We start from the raw sequence: 18,896 nt of genomic DNA, 5'->3' as shown, positions 1-18,896 counted from the left end.
TGTGTGTGTGTGTGTGTGTGTGTACGTGTGTGTGTTTATGCCAAAATAGGGTATAGGGTATCAGATCCCAGGGAGCTGGAATTGAAGGTAATTATAAGTTGCCCAACAAGGGTGTTTAGAACCAAACCCTGGTCTTCTGGAAGAGCAGCAAGCACTCTTAACCACTTAGCCATCTCTCAAACTCAGAATATCATCACCTTTTAACCCTTAATTAAATTAATGAATCTGACAATTATCATTAATCATTGTCAAAACCATTGTCAGAAATGCCAATAAGAAACTTGTGTGATACATAAGTCAAGATCTTTAATGATGTAAAAATGAAAAAAAAAAGAACTTTTAAATTTAAGACCTACTCTGATGCTGCTTTGAATAGAACATTAAGACGCATCTGTAGTAAAATCAAAGTAATGTTATTAAGCAAGCAATGAAGAATTTCTGTGATGTTGGTACAGTGGTTTTACATCTCCTGAAGTACCTTTCAGTGAAAAATACTGATGGGTCTGCAGACACAAAGATGAGGTATTGGCTTCAGAACGAACCAAGATGAAGAGAAGTGTCCACAAAACAAGTCTAGCGTGTCATCATAATTCCTGAAACCAGATGATGGGATCCATTTAATAGATCTCCACGTGGTCTTATGTCAGAGAGTCTTCATCATCTGATCTGTTTAAACTTCTTCCTATTCCAGGCAACATGCTCACTGGGCATTTTTATTGCCATTCATGCTGACAGGATGGCCATGCTAGAACAGAGGGAGCAAGTGGTCCAGGTATAGGCTCACAGAGAGAACAGAGACCTTTACAACATGAAAGCTCCACGTGAGCGTATCCTCCTGTCTCACCATGGCAGAAATTGTTGTGACCACAGCACAGCTCTGTGCCCTGCTTGGCCTTTCCTTCAAACAGCAAATCAGATGTTTTAGTAGCCCTTGTTCTGTGGCCCACCCATTTCCATATGTTTCTGTGTGGTGTTCAGGGCTCATGACCTGCATCTGTTTCCTGCCCAGAGCTCACCCCTGAGACTTGCTGACTCAGATGCAGGTGTCTGCTGTAGTTGCAAAGCTACAAATAAGAGGCAGGTTTTTCCCATGCATTTATTATTATTTTAAAAAAATCAGAAGCCAGATCTGGAGAGGCGGTCAGTGATTAGAGTGCAAACTGCCATTGAAGAGGACCCAAAGTTGGTTCTGGGCATCCACATCAGGTGGTTCAAAACCACCTGTCACTCTCACTCTAGTTCCAGGGTATCCGACACCCCTTAGGGCCACCATGGGCACTGGGCATATGTATGTATATGCATGTAGACCCACACACATGCATGTAAATAAAAATGTTTTGTTAAATCAGAAACCAGTATTAAAATCATCCAATAAATCTAATGTTTTCATCAAAACAGACTGCTGTGAGGATATCTGAGTGAGCTGCCCTACAGTCCCAGCATTTGCACGCTCTGTCCCCAGTCAGTGGCTGCTGAGAGGTTTAAAAATTGTGTGGCTTTGCTGGAGGAAGTATGTCACCAGAGCAGACTTTGAGGTTTCAAGTTCAGCCTCTGTGTTTCCTGCCTGTGGTGTGAGATGTGAAGTTCCAGCTGTCCCTGTCGTCTCGCATGCCCCCTGTCATACTTCCCTGCATGATGGGGACAGACTCTAATCCCTCCGGATCTGTAAGCCTGAGATAAGCCCACCCTTGTAGAAGTTGCCTTGGTCGTGATGTTTTATCACAGCAATAGGAAAGCTGTCACACTTTTCTTTCCTAGACGTATATTCCTTACACTTGAATCAAATAAAGTTGAGGAATAAAAATAATAAAGTATAAAAACTATGGAGTGTTTTATCTAGAAGTATAAATTACTGTGACTTTTCTTTAGTGCTGGAGATTTGAACTCAGGGCCTTGCAAATGCTAAGCTAGCACTGTGTCTGAGACACATTCCTAGCTCTCCTCTTAGTTTTTAGTTTGTTCCAGGGTCTCACTGAACTACTGAGATTGGCCTTAGCTGATTCTGTAGACCAGACAGGCCTGTAATTAACTTGTGATCCTCCTGCCCCAGTTTTAGGAATAGCTAGGCTTGTAGCCACCCCCATGTCTCTGCTTGTGCACGCAAGGGTGCACACCTATGTGTGTGTGTGTCTGTGTGTGTGTGTGTGTGAGAGAGAGAGGGGGGGGGAGGAAGAGAGGAGAAAGAGAGAGAGAGAGAGAGAGAGAGAGAGAGAGAGAGAGAGAGAGAGAGAGAGATCATTGGCTCTTTAAAACTTAATTTTGATTCAGTGACTATTTCTCTGTTTGGGGCAATAAAAACATACAAATACCCTTCAGAAAAATGCTGACAGATTATCATACAGTTCACCATAGCACAAACACAATACAAAAGCAGCTATGCTAAAATAACTGAGAGCCAAAAACCACACAGAAAGACTTCATGGATGCATGGATATGTGTCCTCATTTCCTGGTCATGGGCTTCATAACCAAGAAGATCTTCTATAGCCCCTATGGAAATCCCAGCCTGATTTCCAACTTCCTTACTCTTCCTATAGAACTTGAACCAAGCAGGTAAGGAAATTAAAGCAATACTAATTTTACTCATCTTTTCATTGAACAGTAGCAGGGAGGGAGCTAGGAAAATAGATCAGTTAGTAAATCTCTTGCCTTGTAAAAATGAGAAGCCAAGTTCCATTACTCAGAACCCACTTGAAGATGCTAGGTGTAGTGGTGAGTGTTCCTAAACCCAGCCCTTGAGAGGCAGAGACAGGAGGATCCCTGGAGCTCACTTACCTGCCAACCTAGGCAACTGGTGAACTCCAGGTCAATGAGAAACCCTGTCTCAGTGAAGGTAGATGATGTTCATGAAGATGACAGTCTATGTTTGTCGTCTGGTCTTCATACACATATGTACCTGTAGACACAGGAATATGCATGCATGCATACATATAATCATACATACACAAATATACACACATACATAAAAATAATAACTAGTATAATTTATGCTCTCCTGTTTGCTTTATTTATGTTAAAAAGCAAGTTTCACAGAAATTGCAGGCTTGGGATAGGCTCCATCACCCTTGAAAAGTAGAGAGAGGTTTGCTCAGTGTGGTCACATTGAGAGAAAAAAACACGTAAAGGGATCAAGTGATTCTAAGACCATCTTTGAAGAACTGATAGGAAGTTTTGGTTCATAAAGAGGAAGAACTGGAGTAGGAGCAGGCCAAGAGTATGGATAAGTAAGCAGTCTTGGTCGAAGTATGGTCTGTCCCAACAAAATGAACTATTCACAGAGAATCTGAATTTATAAGAGACCTTAAATCTGAGATCAGTTAGAGAAATCTTCCTGTTAGGATGATTGCTATAAATGTCTTAAGGAAGAAAGTACACACCTGTAATTAACTATGATTCAGCATTGGTTTAAAATTTTTTATTTCTGGCATTTTTTTATTATTATCAATTTTTGGAGAATCTCGTACAACGCATTTTGATGACTTCATCCCCCACCATCTTCCAGATCTACCGTCCTTTGACAAACTACCTAGATCAGCTTCCTGTTACTCATCACATCCGATTTGTGCTGCCCGTATCAGTGAGTGGCATGCAGGTTGAAGCTCTGAGGGTTGAGGATCTGTGATGGTGTGGGAGCAGGAATTTGGAGATGCACTAACCGTTACCAGACTGCTAAATTTAAAAACCTGCCAAATAGATGTTGGTTAAAAGGAATGTAATGAGAAAAGAAAAAGGCTGGCCAGGGTAGATCCCCTACTTCTTTTTCCAGTTTTTGGAATCTGGGACCAGGAGCTATAATTGGTGATTCTGGCTCTTTTTTTCCCTACTGCCTTGGGACTTTTGTGGTGTATACTCTGAACATTTAGAAAAGCCTTGCCTAGGAACTGTGAAAACGGCTCAGTAGGGGAAGTACCTGGCTTGTAAATTCTAGAACCTAAGTTTAGATCTCTAGCATTGACATAAAAGTATAAAGTGGAGAATAATAGAGGAAGAAACCCAATATCAGCTTCTGGCTTCCATACAGGCATGCAAACAAGCATAGACCACATAAATACTCATGCACAAATATACACATCAACACATATAGGTACTCATGCATGCACGCGTGCGCACACACACGGAGAGACAGAGAGAGAATCAGTAAGTAAATTGCAAGTATCATTCAGGAAGTTGGGAGGCTCTTAAAGCCTGTGAAAAGCATCTGTTCATGCCTGGTCCTAGAAATGACAACTCCATGCAAAGTTTGGCAGCCTTGGTCACTTCTAAAGCACCGTATGGGTAATAGCTTTTTTTTTGGGGGGGGGGGGAGTTTTCTAAGGAATTTACACACCCTTTCCCATCACCCAGTCCTTACCTGTTTCCAGAGATTTCAATCTTTTGGTTAATGTTCACCACAGGAAGCACCTAAGAATAGTCCTGCTTCTCTGAGCAAATTCTATCTTGGGACATGATTGGTGGCGAACAGCCAAGAACATTCTAGCAACTAGGTGCCCAGTTGGGCTTTTCAATATTATGCATTTGACAGGGCAGAGAAATGCCAGCAAGGTTGGCATTGGAAAAATGCACAGCCCAGTTCTGTTTGAAAGCTCCCTGTCATTTCAGAAGCACTTGGACACGGGCACATGCAGGCTGCTGCTGTGCTTGCAGGGGCTATTAATAGGAGTTCAAGTACTTGTAGTGCCCTTTTGCTCCAAGGAGGTGGCGGGGAGCAAAATGCTTTTCTGTTCCTAAACAGAAGCAATCCAAGCCAACAGGAGCAAACCTCAGCCATAGCAGGACATAGCCGTTAAAGTTTCTGCAAGACACACTACAGCCCCTTGATTTCCATGCAACACACATCCTGTGTGCACATATATCATAATGCTGTTGATAACAGTGAACACTGGGTTCCCCACCCACTCTAAGCAACATCCAATTCAACTATAAGACAAAGTTTGTATTGTTTTTGAAGACCTCAGTGTCTTACATATGTCCAAATTGCTGAAAGTCACTCATTGGGGACATTTGCTTTTCTTTCTGCTAGTTTAGAAATTCTGCTGGAGAAATAGGGCACAGCCCAGCCACTTGAGGGGAGGAGTGAAAAGATTGTTGAAAGATATTGCTTTAGGCAGGGTTAAGAGAAGAAGGCTTTGCAGGTAAAATGCTTGCCTGTGCAAACATGGGAATCAGAGTTTAGATTCCCGGCACGGAAGTGCAAGCCAGACTTGGTAGAATGCACCCATAACCCAGCACCACAGAGGCACAAACAGATGGTCCCTGGGGCTAAATAACCTTCTACTTCTTCTCTGGATGCTATTAGAATAGATGTGCTAGTGTTGAAGCCCAAGAACAATGGAGTTGGGCCTAATCCAAGGGAGAAACTACTGTGGAGAAGGAGACAGACACGCACATACAGAGAAGACTTTCAGGATCTCCTACTAAGCCGTTTTCAGTCATACCACCTACTTCCTGTCAGAGCTGGAATAACACAATACAATAGGATGCTTTCTACTCCAAGAATTTTTAAAGGTTAAAACTAAAGTTAAGAAAACTGTTGTCTTTCAGTACGACAACTGGAAATCACCTCAAAAATAAAACCATCAAGTGCTTCACCTCCTATTTAGGGGGAAAATATTTCTTTTTTTCTTTTCCTTCCTCTTGTTTACCAATTTCCAAAGCCAGGAGCTTTGGCATTTGGCAGGATGTTTTAGCTTTTTCTGCAGTACTGCAGCCACTGTGAACACTGACATTGAGGACATTTTCATAAATATCTCCGAGGTGAAGGTGGAAGTTAAATTTAGTTAAATAAATTATTATTCTCTTTAAAAAATATTTCTCTGGCTTAATCTTATCATTCCATAACTTTTTTTACCCTGATATGTTCATATGTTTTTCTTCTTAGCTCTTCGTGTTCTGTGAGGTCCATGGGGGAGAAGAATTCTTTTCCTCTGCCAAAGTCAGGTTCATAGCTAAGGTCCCCATAACAAGAGACATTGATAAGAAGAAAGCATACACAACTATTCAGTGTGAGTCCTTTTTTTTAAAGCATTCATTTTATTTTATTTTCATGGTGCTGGAGATTGTGAAGCAGAGTTTTACACATGCTGAGCAATTGCTTACTGCTCGCTCTACAACCAGCGCCTAGTAGAAGTGCCATGTAACCTTAGAACCCTTCATGCTTCCTGGCATGCTCAGGATTGGTGAAGACAGCTAAGAAAAACGTGACTCGGTGCCGAGGGAGTAGGGTCTAACTGTGATGGGCTGGCAAGGATACAGCAAGAATACCATCTTCATCATCTTCATCTCTGCTCTCTCAGTCCTCAGGGAGAAGGGCATACCTTTCTGCCGCAACCAGCATGGACACTTCCCAGATGACAGTCTTCTTATCTCCTTCAGAGATATCCACAGAGGTGGATATTCCAAGTGGAAGGAGATTTACTGGAAAGGAGGAGAAGATAGGGTAGAATAAAGGTGTCTGTTTTGTATATTTTAAGAGATGAGTTAAATATCAATAAGCCACGGAGGTATACAGGCAGATTCAAGAATCGGAAGTGAGACTGAAGCTGCAGCTCAGTGCTAAAGCATCTGCCTGGTATGTGTGAGACCCTAGGTTCCACGTCCAGTGCTGTTTAAAACAACTAGAGAAGCTTGGAAGGCATCTGACCTAGTAGACACATGCAGAGATCATTAGTTCATAGACAGCTTTAAACTATGGCCTCTTAGGAAGGGAAGAGAATAAGAAACTTTGGGGGATTTATCCATGAACAGATCATTCATTTGTGCTACATCCTGAGTATTTGTAAGGAAGTGGGAATTGGAAAGAGGGAGCAGTAAAGAAGGAAGGCTGTAGAGGGGAGTGGTGATGGGGTCAGAGAGGCAGCCTGTACATGGCCACTAAAGTCTTTATATTATAAGGAGCCCAGCATCTCTTCTGCAATCAGAGGAGAGGCATCTGGAGATGCGAAACAGGCATATGACATAGCAAGATATGTTGTGAGGAAAATGACTCAACACTGGGGGTTAAGCTTAGCAAGAGAAGGACCCTAGTCAAGTACATGATACCTGTTGACAAGGTTGGAAATGATGGTCAGAAGGCATCCCGGTCAAGTGCTCTGGAAAGATCCCATTCCCTCTTCTTCCAGGGAGAAGAAAATGTTCCCATGTGGGTCAACAGAGACCTGGGTTGAATGTTAGCTTCTTGTCTATTCAGCTTCTTTTGTATGTGTGCTACACACAGACGCATGGGGGTGTAACATGCAGCATACTTGTGTGAACCACAACCTGTTCCACATTAGTTTATTGTTGCTTGTTTGCTTGCTTTTCTGTTTGTTTTGAAACAGGGTCTCTCATTAGTCTGCAACTTGCTAAGCAGGCTGGGCAAGCTTGCTAGGAGCCTCAAGAACCCTCCTTCCCGGTAGTTGCCCACCAATGATGTTATTACAAAAATATACTACTATGCTTGGGTTTTTTTAAACATGGTTTCTGGGTCCTCATGCTTGTTCAACAAGCACTTTACCAATTGAGCTCTCTCTCTCCCCAGCCCAAATTTTATGTTTTGTTTTGTTTTGTTTCGTTTCCTGTTTTTTTTTTCCAAGCACAGTATAACTGACTTCCTTGTCTAGAAAGCTGCTCTTACCTTGAAAGTTCTCCTTTTACAGTCAAAATCTACAACAAGATGTGAACGTATTCTAAATGTACATCTTCTGCTCATGTGACTTGGACCCAGAGACGGTCCAGGGTGCTTCTTTTAAATCCCCTTTGATGCAATCTATGCGAGAGAAATGTGGCATCCGTTCAGAACCGCACTTCTGTTTTCTATCGCAGAGTAACACTTGGTGTGCAGTACTGACTTCGTTGTGAAGAAGTAGTGGAGCTCTCTGCCCAAACATACGCCGGAGGAGCCACACAGCTATGTGCAGTTGTGTTCGCTGAAGGTAAATTCTCGGCACGAAGAATGAGCCTATTCTTGGCACGGATGTAAACCCAGTCTAAACAAGTATTCCTTGCACATCTGCTCTGCACCAGGCAACTCCATATGGTTTTTCATTTAATATCTGAAACTGTAGTGCTGACTGGGCTGTGTGCAAGCTCGGTAGTAGATCACTTGACTAGCATTCGCAAGGACCTGGGTTTGGTCTCTCATGTTGGGGTAGAGCGACAGGACTTTAAAATACAAAATACACAGCTGATGAAATGGAACCACAAAGAAGTAACTCGGCTAAGAGCAAGCACTTCCCATCTATAGCGATGTTACTTCTATTTCACCTCTGACTGTATCGTTCTGGGGAAACCCGTTTGGTGTATAAAGCAAGATACACACAGAAGTTCACTTAATTCTTTCCCTTTTGCTGGGATTAAATACTTTGACAAAAGAAGCTATAGGAAGAGTGAGTTTATTCTGCCTCACAGTTCAAGGCAGGAAAGTCAAGGAAGCAGGTGCTTGAAGGAGCTGGTCATATTTTACCCGCCATCAAGAACGGAGAGCAATGGATGCATGATTTAACTCACCTTCTCTGTTTACATAATCCAGGGGGAATGGTGCCGCTCACAGTGGGCCAGTCCTCGGACCTCAATTAATATAATTGCAGGCAGGCCCAGAGGCACTTCTTCCGGGTGATACTAGTCTAACTACTAATACTCACCATCATTGAAGTCTAGGGAAGCTTTGTGAATGTCTCTTGTCAGAGGAGGCTTTAAATGTTCTCCTGAACAGTTGTCATGAGCTCCTCAACGGCCATGCTCACAACATCAACTGTCGGACTAAATGTTTCATTTCCACTCCGGATCTACCAGTAACTCTGAAAAGTCCAAATATACACGTGTGTGTGTGTGTGTGTGTGTGTGTGTAAATAGAGAGGTCTGTGTGTGTTTGTCTTCACTACCAGCCTTACTAATGCTGGGAATACAGCCCAGATGATAGTGTGTTTGCCCAGCATACACAAAGCTCTGGGTTCAGTCCCTAATAAAGCATAAAACCAGATGTGATGTTTATGCCTGCAATCCCAGCACTTGGTAAATGAAGGCAGGAATATCAGAAATTTGAGGTTTTTTACTTCTATATGATAAATCCCAGCCAGCTTGAATTATATGAGGTCCTCTCTTGATTATTTTCCCTTCACTGTTTTAACTGCATCGTTCTATTGATAAACTATTGTGTTTTATGTCAACTTGACACAAGCACAGTTATCTGAAAGGAGTGAACCTCAACTGAAAAAATGCCACCATAAGATCCAGCTGTAGGGCATTTTCTTTTTTTATTTTTATTTTATTTCATTTTTTAGGGCATTTTCTTAATTAGTGATTAATGGGGAGGGCCCAGGCCATTGTGGGTGGTGTCACCCCTAGGCTGGTGGTCCTGGGTTCTGTAAGAAAGCTGGCTGAGCAAGCCATGATGAGCAAGCCAGTAAGCAGCACCCCTCCATGGCCTCTGAGTCCTCACCTGTTTCCAGGTTCCAGCCGTGACTTCCTTTGATGATGAAAAAGAAAATAGAAGTTGTTAGCCAAATCAACTCTTTTCTCCCAACTTACTTTTTGTTCCTGGTGTTTCAGCACAGCATTAAAAGTCCAAACTAAGCAGGGTGGTGGTGGCATATGCCATTAATCCCAGCACTCGGGAGGCAGAAGCAAACAGATCTCTGTGAGTTCAAGACCAGCCTGGTCTACAAGAGCTAGTTCCAGGACAGGCTCCAAAGCTACAGAGAAACCCTGCCTCGAAAAACAAAACAAAATGAAAAAATAATAAAGAGCTCCAAAATATAGTTGTCCAAAAATAAGACAACTATGTAGTTAGTCCAGGCTAGCCCTGAAGTCATAAAGTAGTTTAGGATAGCCTAAAACTCTAAACTGTCCTGCCTCCCACTGTGCACTGGAAATATAGAGGTGTGCACCCTCTCTGGGTTAGGTTAAAACTATTTTTATTTGATGAAGTTTGATAAATGATTTCAAAATTATTAAATGTAAAACCCAACCTTAGATCAAGCGCACTGGTTTGAGTATGATGGCCAAGAAACTGAGAGGATCGCGTTCGCTGTGGGCATGCTGACTGATTTCTGTCGGCCAGGCGTTGCTCTGGAACCTGGATAGTGAGGAATAAAACAATATCTCTGCTTCTCGTGAGCCCTCATCAGTTTATGTTCACAATAAGTTCAATAAAATGCATGCATTGGGATTACTCAAAGAGGACAACCCGTCAGGACTCTGAGCTCCTGAGTGGGGGTGTGGTTCAGTGGTAGGGTGCTTACCTGGCCTGCACAAGGCCCTGAGTTTAACCTCAAGTACTAAAAAGAACCTGAAGAGGGGCTTCAGGTATGTAAGACCCACTCAAATGACTCTCTATTAAAGCCATGCTTGGGACTGGAGAGATGGTTCAGCAGTTAAGGGCACTTGCTTCTCAACCATGAGGCCAGAGCTTGAATCTCAGCACACATAAAAAGCCTGACCTCCCAGAACATGCCTGTAACCACAGTTCTGAGAAGATCGCTGGGGCCGATGGCTTTCAACCTGCCCCAGTCACAAGCCTGGCGTTCGGGGGAGAACCTGGCTCCATGGAACAGGAGGCAGAGAGTGATGGAGAGATTTCTCCCATCACCTTCTGATCTCCAAGCATCTGCACACACATGTGCACACACAGACACACATACATACACACACTAATCAGTTAATCTTTTTTTCTAAAATTTTATGCTTAGCCTTTCTAACCAAATTTATACCTGGGCCCAAGCCTTCACAGCAATGAAAGAACAGAATTTAAAAATTCTTGATTTGATCAACCAAAATCCCAACATGGATAGAGGGAGGGTTTGTGAAGTCCCTCCCCTACCTATAGAGCCATTGGCAATTGGTGGCTGATGAGGGAAGGGGTATCCATTGTCTTCAGGGACACAGCCCCTGAGAGGCTCCAGGAGATCATTGCTCGTGTACGTCAAGTCAGCACTGAAGTAGATCAGTGGGTGAAAATAGTGAGAGTGCATGAAACTGGGAAGATAAAGAGATAAAGGGATGGGGGGGAATTAGAAAGAAGAGAATGTGGAATGATTGGATCACAACACTGTATATACTCAAATAATTTTTTTTTTTTTTTTGGTTTTTCGAGACAGGGTTTCTCTGTGGCTTTGGAGCCTGTCCTGGAACTAGCTCCTGTAGACCAGGCTGGTCTCGAACTCACAGAGATCCGCCTGCCTCTGCCTCCCGAGTGCTGGGATTATACTCAAATAATTTAAAACTTTCTTTGAGGATATGTGACTTCCACTAAATTTTAAATAGATATTATTAACAACGTTCTTTCCATTTCATAGATAAGTCAATCCTTCTTTTTAAAATCGGTGTCTTCGTTAGGGGTTTCTATGGCTATGAAGAAGCACCATGACCACAGCAACTCTTACAAAGGAAAACATGTAACGGGGCTGGTGTACAGTTTCAGAGCTTTAGGGCATCATCATCATGGCAGAAAGCATTGGTGACATTCAGGCAGACATGGTGCTGGAGAAGGAGCTGAGAGTTCTACATCTTGATCTAAAGGCGGCAGGAGAATGTGTGTCACACTGGGCCTACCTTGAGCATATAAGAGACCTAAAAGCCTGCCCCCATAGTGACACACTTCCTCCAAGAAGGCCACATCTCCTAATAGTGTTCCTCCCTATGGGCCAAGCGTTCAAACACATGAGTCTATAGGAGCCATACCTGTTCAAACCATGACAATCTGTTAGAGATTGTGATGCTTAAAGGGACACCACGAAGAGAAGGGTTGGGTGAAGATTTTATTATTGGAAATATACTTTCATATTTCACTGATTTGCAAAATTTTGCCACTTTGTCACCTTTTGGGGGGTTGCTTGGTTTTGAAACACAGTTTCTCTCTAGATTGGCTTCAAACAAATAGCTCAGGCTAGAATGGACCTTTTGATGCTTTTGCTTCAGTCTCTTGAGTGCTGGAATTATATATAGCTTTGGGTCACCTGCCTGGATCTGGGGCTATTTTAAACCATCTCTAAAACAAACAAACAAAAAATCAGGTACACACATAGTTACCCAGGATCTGAATTAAGAAACAGACATTCACGCTGTTGGTCACGAATACCCTGAGAGCCATATTCCTCATTTCCTCTTTGGTTTCCATTTTCTAGGAATCAGCTCTCTTATTTGAAGCTGGAGTTTCATAGGAACGTTTTTCTGGTTCTCAGCAGTCAGTCGCCCACCAGTGTCACCCTCTAGGAAGAACTTGGCTTAGCATTGTTTTAGGAGGACAATAGCCATCCGTGTGTAATGCTTTTATTTCATAGAGTGTTTGAAAATTCACCATGTGTTCCCTTCAGCAAAATGTCTGGATAGCTGAATAACAATTTCTATGCAGAAGTCAATCTCTAGGTTAAAAATGAAGCCACTAAGTTGATAATGAGAATCAATTTGCATAGATCTTGCTTTATGTTACCTCCGTGATGTCAGGGAGGGAAAAAATGCCTAGGGAATATGTGATTAGTCCAAAAGAGATGGAGTCAGTTCGTTTGATAAATATAATTAGCCTTTAAACACCACCTTCATTTAACAAGGGATAATTTGTAGAAGACAAAGGAGGCTTATGCAAATTCGGAGAAGCATTCTGTTTTATAAGTTAGCCGTTCTCTGTACTTATTCAGAGCTGAGATAACTTGACCTTCATATGGAGTGAATAGCTTTATTGAGGGAAGATTATTTCTGTGGAATATCAACACTGTGCTGGTGGCTCTGGGAAGGATTATGACTGAAACAGGTACTGACGTGAGCATCCACACAGAAATAACCAGAAACAAAGGTCCCTCATTCCTCCGCGGGCAGATAGAAATCCTGGGAACCAAGCGATTAGCCTCCCAGCACTAAAGGCTGTTTCTCACTAGTTCCAAAAGCCAAGTCCGTATTTATTTTTCTTTCTTAAATGTTTGCTTCCTCTTTTAGCAAACTTTAGAAGCCACCAGTTGCTGAAGAAAGAGGAATCATTACTGGTCCTCACACTTTACCTTTTGACCCTTGACAATTTTACCTTAAATGTGCTGAAAGCCACATCCTTTGGGGGACCAGGGAGATGGCTTAATCAGGAACATGCTTGTCTCAAGAACATGAGGAACTTGATTCAAAACCCCACAGCCCAGGTAAAAACCTGTAATCTTCAGAACCCACCTGAAAAAGCTGAGGGTAAAGGCACATGCCTGTGCTCCCGGCAGGGGTGAGATAGGGGTAGAGACAATCTTATCCATGAAGCTCATTGGCCAGCTAGCTCTGGTAAGTTCCAGGCCATCGACAGAGCCTCTCAAACAAAACGTAGAAGGAAGTTGAAGATCTTGGTTTTCCCCTGACCTGTACACACTCACACGTGCCTATACAATACAAGTACATGTGCGTGCACCCGCACACTCTTGCACATGTGCATACCTGTCCTTTCTGCCCTTCTGTGAGACTGGTTTTGGTCACTGTACTTTGCTGTAACACTGTAACACTCCAGAAAATTCCTTAGGTGGGAGAATGAAAGCATTTTCCTTGTCATTTCCAACTCTGAAGTATTGGCCAGAAGTTCTGAGGATAGCTTGGCTCATGCTAGACCTCCATTACTCCAAGTCTCATTTGATCAGTAACCAGAACTGCTCTTGTTGGTTAAATGAGAGTTTTAGGGCTGACAGTGTAGTTCCATTGGTAGAGTGCTTACCTAACATACACAAAGCACTCAGTTCAATCCACAGCACCACGTAAACTGGGCACACTGGTTCATGTCTGTAATTTTCGCACTCGAAGGCAGAAGGACCAAAATCCCAGGTCATCCTAGGCAGCATAGAGTTCAAGGCCAGCCTTGGGCTGCATAAGATCCTGTCTCAAAAATAATAATAATAATAAAATTTCTGCTGTGTACAAATAAAAACCTGAGGATATTTAATCTCAACTTAAAAAAATGGTTTCCTTAGGTCTTAGAGAAATTAATGTGGCTGGATGATTAGAAGATACTTGAGTCATAAGGATCTATTTGAATGTCACAGAATATTATTGTGTGTTTGACTTTCACTTGAGAGATTAGTAAACCTTAGAGCTTTTTTTCCCCCACACCATTTCCCCTTTTCTGTTTAAAAAAGGAAGGTTTTAACTTTAACATTACATAAAATAAAACAGGTATCAGACAAGAATTGCAGTTACAATATTTATATCTAATTTATCTTTTATCATAACTAAGGAAAACTATAATTATAACTATCTATTCTTCAATTCCATCAAAGACTACAGAAGGATATAATATTACCTAAGTTAACAGGAAGTGCATTGTAAGCAACTTCAAAACTCTAGAATTGACAGAGACATCTGGCTGCCTGGACAGTCACCCAAAGTTCTTCTGTAATGTTGCAGGCATCCATTTTCAGCTTACTGGCCCATAGTATTCAGCAAACTTTTCCATGAAGCAGGATATTTCAAAGACAGTTTCACTTATATTGACAGTTTGTCAGTCACTTTTCTCTGTGTCCTGTAGAATGTCTGGCAGACTCTTTCATGAAGCAGGAATCCCAAAGGACTATCTCACCTTTAGGCAAGTTCAGCAGCCGTTTTTGTGTGGGTCCTATATGTCCAGTTTATAGAATATAACATCAAGCAGTCCAGGCAAGAACAGTTTCTTGCCCAAATGGCTAGCAAACTCCATAAGGAGCCTCTTCAATGCCCGTCTTCCTCTTGAAGTAATTTGTGCCTCAGCTCTGGAGCTCTTCAGGTAGGGCTCTGTGGCTTCCTGGGCCCTCGAAGTCAATGAGGGTAGGGAAGGGCTCCTGAGTCTTATTCCTGCTCGACCTCAGTCTGAAAATGGCGATCCTTGCTACGGAAAACCCTAGAATGAGACTGACCTTAGAGCTTTCATTTAAGAACTAGCAGATGTAGCTCAGTAGAGCATATACCTAGCATACATGAGGTTCGAGGTTCCTCAGCAACACACAGACACATACACACAGACACACAACCACACACACACACACACACACACACACACACACACACACCTAGTGATGACTAGTGGGTGTGTAATTTGCCCCAGTAAATCAAGTTTTGTCTAAGTTAATCCTAGTGCAGGACACCTCCTCTTGTCACTCTAGAAACAACCCCCACCTGCTTTTGCTCTGCTCTGTGCACACCACTGTGAGTGTCTCTGCATGTGTCACTCATGAGAACAGGAGGGACTAACGGGAGGGAACTGGGAAAGCTGTGTGGGATGATAATGGAAAGTGTATAGACAGAGGAGAAGATAGAAAAGAACACACCTAAACATTTATAATAATAATAAAATCAAGTTTTCGTAAAGAATGAGAGCTCCAGGGGGCCACCCAGGGCATCTACTCATGACGTGGGATTGTGCTGGCGATTTATTTCCATTTCTTTGGAGGGTTCTTCTTTAGGCAGCCTCTGCTGCTTCCACTATTCAATCTGCAAATACCATTTGCATGCAGAACCCATCCCGCCCAAGGAATTTATATTGTTGTTATCCAGAAAACATTTGTAGCAATTATTTCCTTTGATTGTGTTCTTAACAATGAATAAGGGGCTCCCCTGGGAGTTTCCTACTGACAACCAAAGTGTATGAAGTAACTTGATTAGCCCTGGAAGGAACAACCATTGGAATGCTGTTCCTTCCTTCTTCCCAGATTCAACCTCTGTAGGAAAATATGGATCAGGTTTCTGGGCTAAATGTGCCAACGACTCAGGAAATTTATGCAGCTTAATATTTGCAATGCAAATCTGCAATTTACATATCATCTCAAACTGGCTTGTCCTGCTGAGAGTAAGGCAGGCAGACATCGCTCATCTAAATAAAATTGATAGTGTAGGCCTGGTTTTTATTAAGGTGTTTCCATTCATAACATTTTAGCTACTGGAGTACGGCCTCTGGGAGCTTCTATAACTCCAGAGAAGCAAAGAACACACTCAAGCAAAGACCCAAAGACCGAGGCAGGGACGCTCAGGTGCCTGGGACTCTCATCCCAGGTGCATTTTATTCAATTTTCCTTCTATAAAACAGGGACCACAATAATTCTGCTTCATGATTTGCAGTGGATAGGCGACATGATTCAGGTAAAATGCTTTACACTGAGGGGAAAGCAGACGAAGCCTTTAACGGGTAGGGACAATTATAATAACGCTGTTTTAAAGATAATGACAAAAAAATTAAATGACTTTGCCACCAAGTTATTGAGGCTGTGCATTAGATATTTAAAAAATGATAGGAATCTTTTTAAACTAGAAAACAAGGGAAATAAAGAAAGAAAACCTTAAAACTCAGTAGCTCCTGGAATAGAGACGTTTGTGTGGCAATCACTTAATGATTCCAAGTGTTTATCCAGCTTGGTGAGAAGAGCTTCCTGTGGTCATTTTCAAGGTCACTGATTAGTACCCTGGAAAAGACGAAGGTAGGACCTCTGGGCCAGGCAGAAGGGCACCTGCCACATCCACTGAGATAGGACTAGGGAAAATGATAGTCTGGTCGCATAACCATTCAGTTGCAAAGCAGTCTGGGAAAAACATCTTTTGGAAGCCCAAGCCCTTCTTTCTCTGTGGAGGAAGGCAAAGGCTCTAGATCTGTTAGTCTATGACTGATCGCTAAAACCCGAACAGGGCCTGAGGAAATTGCTGACTTTTGTATTTACGAGCCTGTCTACAGTTTATAGTTTTGTGGTTTTCCTCTTATTAAGGAGGTCGTGGGAATAAACAGTTTATAAGATGCTTCCAGTTCTCACAGTTATAAAGTCAGATAGCACCTGTTGACACAATACCACCCTGCTTCAAATCCTCCCCAGTTAAACCAAACATCTACAAAAAAAACAGGCTAAAATCTACATGGATTTGTTCTTTGTTCTGTTTTTCAAATGTCAATAATATTACGTCAGGTTATGACACACAAATGCCGAATTTATCCATTTGCTCAAATATTATTTAAAACTGATACTTTAATTATACCAGCCTATTAATATTAAATATTAATATTAAATATTACTTTTTCTAATAATCATACTATTTCAAGTACTGTTTCACTTGGCTGTATGGAATTCACATCAGAAAACACAAGAGTAAGGGGCTAGAGTGATGGCTCAGCATAAGACTCCTGTTACCCTTGCAGAAGACGTGGGTTTGGTTCCAGCACCCACCTTGCAGCTCCCAGCCACCTGTATATAGCTCCAGTTCCAGAGGATCTGACACCCTCACCTGGCTTCCACAGGTACTACACATACGTAGTACATGGGCATACATGCAGGCAAAACATCCATACACGTAAAAAATAATCTTTAAAAATATTTTTAATAGTAGAGAAAAGAATTGGGATCAGAATTAAATGTGAGCCCTTTTATAAACTGGTAACATAAATGTGAAATTTTGAGGTGTGTGTTATTTTTATCCATATTATTCACAAGGGCACGTATGTTTTAATTCTTTCTTTAACCAGTACAAGATTTGAAACAACTGCTTTGTAAAACTGTGTTAGTTAGCTTCCTGGTGCTGTGACAAAATACATGAAAAAAATCAGTGTATAAAAGGAAAAGATTTATCTTGTCTCAGTTTCAAAGACTTTAGTGGTCCATAGTCAGGGTCCATACAGTTGCCCATAGTTTGGGCCCATGCAAGGCAGAACATTGTGACAGGAAGTGCATAATAAATTGAACTGTAGCCAGCTCTGTGCTTAAGGACAGTTGATGCCCTCTCGGGGGACCCAGGTTGGATTCCCAGAACCCAGTGATGGCTCATAACAACCCTTATTTCAAGTCCCAAGAGCCCTGATGCCTTCTTCTGGCCTCTACATGCACATGGCATGCAGGTGGTACACATACATACTTGCAGGCAAATCACTCATGTACATAAAATAAAGAGTAATAAGGTCTTTAAAATAGAACATTAAGCCAATTACCTCATTGTGTTTGGAAAACAAATAGGAAGACAGATACCAAAGCCCTGTCAAGGGAATAGCTCAGTAATATAATTGCCTCCAACCACATCCCTAAATGTTCCATGAATTCCTTTAAAAATGTTTCTCTGGCAGAATAAGAAAAGTCACTTGAGTAGTGTAGGAGGAGGGCCGCTTGTTCATCCCAGCTGCCCGACTAGCTTAGCCCAAAAATAATAACACAGAAATTGTATTAATTAAATCACTGCTTGGCCCATTAGCTCTAACTTCTTATTGGCTAACTCTTACATATTAATTTAACTCATTTCTATTAATCTGTATATGACCACGAAGTCGTGCCCTATCAGCAAAGTCTCAGAATGTCTATCTCCAGCAGCAGGTCCATGGCGTCTCTCTCTCTCTCTGACTCTGCCTCCTTTCTTCCAGCATGCCATTTAGTTTTCCTTGCTTACCTAAGTTCTGCCCTATCAACAAGCCCAAAGCAGTTTCTTTATTAACCAATGAAAGCAACATAAAGACAGAAGGACTTCCTACACCAGAGCAGACAGTTTGTTCTGTTGACTTTCAGAGCATCATCCTGTGTGGCCCTTTCCATTTGATCACATGTGTCTTGAACGTGGTGAAGACCCCAGAAGGCTCTTCCGTTTCCTTGTTTGCTCTGTCACTGTTTACTGCCACCATCAAATGCTGTGCTTGGCACTGTGGTGAGAGAAACACACAAGAGGGACAAGGATGGTAGCCTAGAGAAACTTCAAGCACAGAGACAAATACAAGTCTTTCTTATCACCAGCCTGCAGATGTGTAGGGACTGTTTGCCCAAGTGCATCAAGCCACCATCTTGGTACTGTGGTGGCTGAGCAAGAGGAAACATCTCTGGGGACCATAGCGTGTGTTCCACCTGAATAAATAACTCTGATTCTACCATCTGCATATTGACGAGGAAATTGACTACTGATGTTTTTGTCTGTGATTGCAGATTTTAGCCAGCAGTTTTGTTGAGGAGGAAGTAGAGATGAAAGTGGTGGTGGTGGTGGTGG

The 18,896-nt window shown here is 42.2% G+C and overlaps 1 protein-coding gene across 3 annotated transcripts in view; it reads left to right on the top strand.

Moving 5' to 3' along the window:
- Positions 1-18,896, top strand: part of Chrm3 (cholinergic receptor muscarinic 3) — a 457,937-nt gene that overhangs the window by 294,154 nt on the left and 144,887 nt on the right. Inside the window, exon 3 of one of the 3 annotated variants that reach the window (XM_026788376.1) lies at positions 7,800-7,909. The exons of the other annotated variants lie outside the window; for them this stretch is intronic. The gene's annotated coding sequence lies outside the window, so the exon portion shown is untranslated. The remainder of the gene's footprint in view (positions 1-7,799; positions 7,910-18,896) is intronic. 3 annotated transcript variants of the gene reach the window in all.

The sequence above is a fragment of the Microtus ochrogaster genome, unplaced genomic scaffold (genome assembly GCF_000317375.1).
Source record: "Microtus ochrogaster isolate Prairie Vole_2 unplaced genomic scaffold, MicOch1.0 UNK2, whole genome shotgun sequence".
Lineage (NCBI taxonomy): Eukaryota > Metazoa > Chordata > Mammalia > Rodentia > Cricetidae > Microtus > Microtus ochrogaster.
This window is presented reverse-complemented; position numbering and strand designations above follow the sequence as displayed.